Here is a 7,396-nt window from a genome sequence, read left to right as displayed (position 1 = left end):
TTAATTTCCAATTGCTTCTCATGCAAATTGGAAAACTGATAAGAAATGCTGATGCTGATCAGCACTCTGATGCTTGATAAATCGCTTCTGCATGCACTTTATCAAAAAAATAGTGAGAATGAAAATAAAGCGACACAAGTTTCACAGCACAGTGGGAATATTTCCCTCCAATGTCCTGTATTCATGCCTAAATCCTCCTAAATCTTAAGACAAAAGTACTCAATTCTCATCGGCACATGACAGAATGATGCAATATGAATACTAATATACAGCAAAATGACCTTCAACTTTCATCTTTCACTCAAAGTCATTTTAAGCAATGTTAAGGCACAAATGTATCCAGTGATTAAAATATGTGTCTGCTTTGTTTTGTTTGTTGTTTATTTATTTCCATGTGCGAAGATGGCTGGATAGCCCATATTCAGCTACGTTAAGCTGGTCTTCCATGGGGTCCAGTTGGATGTGAGGTGGGACCACTTCACCGGGTTAGACACCCTGCTCTTTGCGATGAATGAATGAAGCGGGATCTTTTACGTGCATGAGTTATTACTCTCTCATACACGGGACCTCCATTTAATGTCCTATCCGAGGGACAGAGTGTTTTGCCTCTCATTAGAGGGGACGGTATGTTTACACACAACATTGCTCAGTCCAGACTCGGGTTCGAACCCGGGCCGGGGAGGTTCGTGAGGCAGACGCGCTACCGACTGAGCCAACTCACCACCCAAATGACGAGAATGACGCTTTCACAACTCTTATGATGTTGGGAGACATCAGCAGCTGCAACAACAACAACAACAACAACAACAACAACAACAACAACAACAACAACAACAACAACAACAACAACCAGAAGGAAAAGAGGAATATCTTCTGTAGATGTTGAACAATTCGCACCTGTATCAATCAGTGATGGGAGACAGACACAGTGCAAGTTGATTCCAGGGAGGGAGGAGATGAGTGGTTTAATTTCCAGCGGGATCGTCGCGAGCTGCTTCCCGTCTCCCCCGGGGAAAGGACGACATAGGCTGGCCAAGTTTGCACACGAGTCGATATGGACAGTGTTACTGCGCCGGCGAAGGATTACATGTTTTGGGGCATATACCAGCCACGTACCATCTGTGGGACGTTAACATGCTAACATGTTTAGTAAGATGAATTAGCCGAACCAAAGTTATCCATACCAATTTACCATAATAAAAGAAAATAATTGACCGTCTCAGTTGATTTTGACTACATTCCATTAAAGGGATGGTAGAGTTTCGGTTGAGATTGGGTTTCAGGTTTCCAACCTTGTTTGATGATGATTTTTTTTTTTCAGATAATGAGAAACCTCTTGTGAAGTAATGAAAGAAAGTTTATTTGATGAAAATTTGCTTTGAAATGGCTGAGATATCCAAAACAAAACGTTCCTAATAAAAAACGGGACCCAGCTTTTATTAGGATTGCTTTGTTTTACTTTGTTTTATCTCAGCCATTCCAAAGCCAATTTCATCAAATTAACTCTAAATCCCTCTTCTTAGAATGTTCTTAACATGTTGTTTAAGTTGCTTGCACAAAGTTAAAAGCTGAATCCTCACCTAAATCAAATACTTAACCATCCCTTTAAAATTTCATCATCTGTTTTTCTGTTGAAACATATCATTGCATGTAGGCCTACAGAGTGTCCATGACTGTCTGTTTGGTGACGTCATCTTTATGTAAATAACGAATGCTCTAACATGCGGTAAGGAAAATTAGCAGACAATTCAGAATTAGATTGATAATGGCTAGATGTACATAAGAAGCATAAATTTAAAATGGTAGATCATGACTTAGACTAAGTGACTCCCGCGTCATCCGACGCATGACTCACTCGGCCTCCTCCATTTGGATATATCGACAGTCAGGTCTTTTATATCTTCCCATCTTCCAAGTTTTCACGTTTCCAAAATCATGCTGCTTGTGAAAATGTGAAAATTGTTTCAATCCTTTATATGATTTAAAAAATCGAATCAATAACAAAACAAAACTTTCACTCAGCCGTAGATTCTGCTGTACTTATCTGGACGTTTGTTTGTTTTTTTTTGTGGGTTTTTTAAAGACTTTGTCATTGTGTATTGTTTCTGACATCATCAGCCATATCAGATTCGACTATTGCAAGACTTTCAGAAGACTCGATGTTTAAAGGGATCGTACAGTTTTGGTTGAGACCTAATTTCAGGTTTCTAACATTTGTTTTTTGTTTTTAGTGAGATAATGAGAAACCTCTTATGAAATATGAAAGAGCATGTAATTCTATGAGGAATTCAATGTCTATTTGATGAAAATTGGTTATGAAATGGCTGAGATATCCAAAAAAGTGCGATTCTAATAAAGTGTTGGACCCACACTTTATTACGATCGCTTTGTTTTACTTTGTTTTTGGATGTTTCAGTCATTCCAAACCCGATTTTCATCAAATAAACTTTGAATACCTTTTAAAATGGTATGCTCTGTACTATATCATGTGTTTTCTTGGCATCTCGCAAAAAGTTAAAAGGCCAATTCTCATCTCCACCAATACTGTGCCATCCCTTTAACTCAACATGTTCCCCCTTGACCTTAAATTTATACACTATACAGGAAGATTTGACCCCAGACATGTTCACCCGTCAAACAGAACCAAAATATTATTTTGATGTTTGATACTATCACGGGCCTGTTGCATGAAACTTTATAGCTGGGGAAACTTAGGTTGATTGATTTTTTTTTTTTTTTCGCAGAGCTTTTCCTGTGGTAGAGTCAATGGAGGAATCATACTAACCCAAGTCTTCTGTTCCTACCAGAGTTTTTCTCAGGTAAAACGTTTATGCAACAGGTCCAAGGTGTTAAGATAATTATACAAGATTCTACTTACATACGGATAGCAGCAAACAAAGCAGACATCGCGTCGTCATCTTGATGTCCCCGTGTGTTCTGTGTGTTACTCCTAAATACCATAGCATAGAAAGTGACGGAACGATTAGTTCCACTTTACTATTTTTATGCGCACCCTGTATCTCTTTTACGTACGCACAAACTTCGCTTTCACAATGTTCGCATCAGAATATACGCACTTAACGCACAATGAATAAAAAAGCGCAGCGTGACACATACGGACTACTCCCTCACACACATGATACATGATATATGCACGTGTACCATGTGTACAAGCTTCCTGTACTTTACACTTGTCTTTCGAAATGTCCTTTTCTTTTCTACATTAATACCCTCTACCGTTGCTATGAAACACTAATATGTATCCCACTATGTTATCTTCACTTAATTTGTTCCACAAGTCAATACAAAGAACTTTAACATATATTTTGCTTTAAAGGTAAGGTTTAATTGTGATTTTCACCACAAAATGTAGTCCTTATCTCATTGGTGCAAAGAATAATCACAAAGACAATAGAAATATCGCTGCATAATCCGTGCTACTCAAAGCAATTGTAAACTGTCTAAGACTGCATTTGCAATATACTCAAAATAAGCAGATAAGCAACAGGTGCGAAATTGACTCAGCCTACTTACCCTTCCCATTCCCCATGTTTGCTATTTCGATTTTTTTTCGGAGTACGTTGATAGTGGGAGAGCTTATATAGTCAGAGTGAGAGAGAAGGTGAAATTTTCTGTAGCGCGGGGTTGAGAGATAGAGAACGAGATAGATAGATAGAGAGAGAGAGAGAGAGAGAGAGAGAGAGAGAGAGAGAGGGGGGGGGGGGGGGGAGAACCTTGCTTGTCATGCAAGTAAATGCCATGCTTCTCTGAGTAGCCTTGTTCCCCTGGGGATTCATGTATACAATCATTAGCAAGAGGATTATGATTCGACATAAATGTTTCAGCATTTCTCCCCTCAACACATGGACTGAATGAACTGCGATAAAGAACCTAGCCCTCCCCCCCCCCCCAAAAAAAAAAGAAGGAAAAAAAGATGGGGTGGATAGGGGGCTCTCACGATTAGGATGGGGGAAAAGTTGTTAGGAAATGAAAAACTAGTGAGTCTAATGCACTTATTTGCCACTTTTTTTTTCCAATCTCTCTCTTTCTCTCTATTTATATGAGCTCACTCTCTCTTTTCCCTCTAAATGTATTAACATGATGAGCAACAAAGTTTTTTTCTTGCTTATCTTTTACACGCTAGTCACAGGGAGCAATTTCGTTAATGTGGACTATTCAATTATCTTGACTCAATCGAGTCGGCATCTATGCCCCAACACTGCGCATTAATTTGAACTCCGCCTTGTTCGCATCATGTGCGAAACGCAGGAGGCAAACACGGCAAAGCGAGTTTGAACTGCCACCATCAAATAAATGAAACATTGTGTTCCTACCCCGGCATTTTTTTTTTTTGTTACTCAGTGAAAGCATCAAGTGGCGTCTAACACTCCACCTCTTTCCCCCTACCTTCCTTCCTATCTATACATGATTTCCGCTCCGTAAGCAGGTAAGTATTGTTTTGACAGTTCATTACATGCTGGCGGTTCAATTAGAGAGTACATGTACATGAAGATCTTGTAATACTGTTTAATAATTCATGGCGTCCGTCAAAGCACCAGTAGAACCAAACTACATCAAGAGAAACAAATCCTCGTCTATTTCAATGCCATGATTTGGTTTGTGATTAGTTTTCTTTGCCTTTATCACCAGTATACAGCAAGGGAGATAAATCTTCGTCTATTTTAATGCCGTGTTTTGGTTTGTGATTAATTTTCTTTGCCCTTATTAGAATGAATAATAGGTCTTGAATGATTTAAGAGGACTATTGTATGATTAACCAATCCATCGATCTGACACCGTTTTCCGGGGAATTAAGAACAAAAATGCTTTATATCTTTTGTTTGACAAATTGGCTATTGTATGACTTTCTGCTCCCCAGCAACAGGTAATCAATGTACGCATATCACGAGAGCCAGTTCACTTCTTTTCTGAGAAATGGGGTCATGTTTCATAATTTTGATGCAATACAGACTCACAAAACGGAGACATACATGAATATGAGGAGAGATAATGGAGAATGGTTTATCCTTTATGGGAAGGACCACGTTATCGACAACATGGCCATGTTGAAGGTTATGAAGCATAAAACGTTTCAAGAAACCCTGAACACGAACCTGCAAGTCGTGCAAGCTAGCTTAATGATCTGGCCACTTTCATTGACAGATCTCGTCCATGCTGTGAGACATTCATTGTTCCTTCACAATCGCACGCAAACTTGGAAAAAGCGCAATTTGTCATTGTAGTCTTTGAAGTCCATGTGCTCAGTCATGCATGACGTTTGTCAACATAATTAGGTATCATTGGAAAGAGGAAGAGTTCCCCTTTCCTCACAATCAACATTGCGCTCTCCATAGCTGACATTTCTCAATATGATGGTAGCCCTCCAAATTTGGATTACCTTTTTTTTTTTTTTTTGATAAGCACTGTAGAGGGGGTAGTGGCAGAAGTTATGATGAAGCACGGGTTTGACTTGCATGCTTCTCCGTTTACATGAAACGAAAGTTTAATTTAAAAAAAGGAGTTGATATAGAGTATATGGAGAAAGAATTTAAGATGAATACATTGAAGAAATTTCGTTAAAATCGCAAATAGGCCTATTCTGGAGAGGGTAGTGGAACTTTAACATTTCACACAAATGTATTATAACCTCATTTGCAAATTAGACGATGGGACGATGCCAATATCGACGGTAGTGAAGAGCCACATTTCTGCCGCTCCAACCCAATCCATATAGTAAGAGTAATGCAACTCTATAATAATGACCAAGTATGCAAACATTTTATTCGATCATTCCCCATCCTATCCCCTAAAAAGAAAAAAGAAGACCTGTGTTCAAGTCAAGTGGATTTTTGTGAGGTAATTAATGTATTAATTTATGTCTATTTTAGTCGTATTTGTTGTTTGCTTTTTTCCCAAATTTTTGCAATATTTTTATATTTTTATATTTTTTATATATTTTTTTTTTCATAGACAAAACTCTAACGTTGAACATTCGAACAGTTTGCTCGATGCATTTTCAACGCATGCCAATATGCTCTCAAATGGAACTACGTACGATAAGTAGTTCTGATATTTTAAAAAGATGAATTCATTAAACGAGCTATCCATGTAAATAATAAAAACATGAAAAAAAATACAGCATGATCTTCAAATATTAAAGAACAGAAAAAAAGAGTTGGGGAAAGAGCAGACACTGTAGAAAAAAAAATCTGTTGATTTTGACCACTACAAATTTCATTTCGTTTTTCATTTCTTTGTCAACCCCCCCCAAAAAAACCCCAACAAAAACAAACAAACAAACAAACACACAGGTACGTACATACGCCATTGAATAACTTGAAAAAAAAAAACCAAACAAACATGATTTAAATGTAATCCTACCACTCGCATCCAGAATTACGTCTATAGATAGAGCACATAATTGCTAAGCTGAAGACTGCAGCAATTTATCAATTCGATGTTATTGCGTTGTGGTAATGATTCATTGTTACAACAAATCCTTAGGAGAAACGTCGAAAATTTCGCAGTCTACATCCACGATTATCATCATTCTTATTGTAATCAATATCATCATTATTATCTTTGTCATCATCATTAAGCGCATGTAACTGCCACGACTGTTATCATCATTTGCATTCTAGAGACGATAAACTCTACGTACGGAACGCAGAATGATTGAGACTTTGGAAAGCATTCCGTTTTTAGCGGTTCTTTTATCGGTCAGATGAAATGACAGATTTGATAGACATGGAACAATAGTCATAATAGTGGAAGATTTATTCTGTTGATCATTTGCTGCAGTAAATGCTCAATTAGAAAGTGATACCTGTTATTTCAGGCCAAAAAACAAACAAACAAACAACAACTTATGTAAACTTTCACTGATAATGAATATGAATTGATTTCTATCATGATTATTCTTCCACATTGCATTTGAAAAGGTTAATGTTGTTTCTGTGTTATCAAAGAGACAAACAATAAGCCAGTTCGTAATTAGCTCATGTGCACGTTGGTGCAAATGTCCTTTCTATTTTCTTACTTAGTAAGGCACTTCACTCATATTCAAAGCAACATAATGCGTACCGGTAAGTTTGCCTGGCGTAATAATTTATGGAATTCATGTAAAAAAAAATGATCATGCATAGCGAGACCAGGTTACTGGGGGAAGCATCCATTTCTTTGTTTTGTATTGAATACACTAAAACATGTTTATATTCGTATTGCCAAATACCAGGTTTGCAGTCAGGTGGCTGCAATGGCAAGTATCATGTACAAGGATTGCATGAATAATCATTATATGACACATGCTTATCTCCGTGAATTTAAAAACCATCATGCGTTTTGGTACCGATGACATTTTTCTGCTAATGCGCAAAGTAGAACTACAAACTGGCTT

The sequence above is a fragment of the Diadema setosum genome, chromosome 16 (genome assembly GCF_964275005.1).
Source record: "Diadema setosum chromosome 16, eeDiaSeto1, whole genome shotgun sequence".
Lineage (NCBI taxonomy): Eukaryota > Metazoa > Echinodermata > Echinoidea > Diadematoida > Diadematidae > Diadema > Diadema setosum.
The sequence above is the reverse complement of the archived record's forward strand: the minus strand, read 5'-3'. Positions refer to the sequence as shown.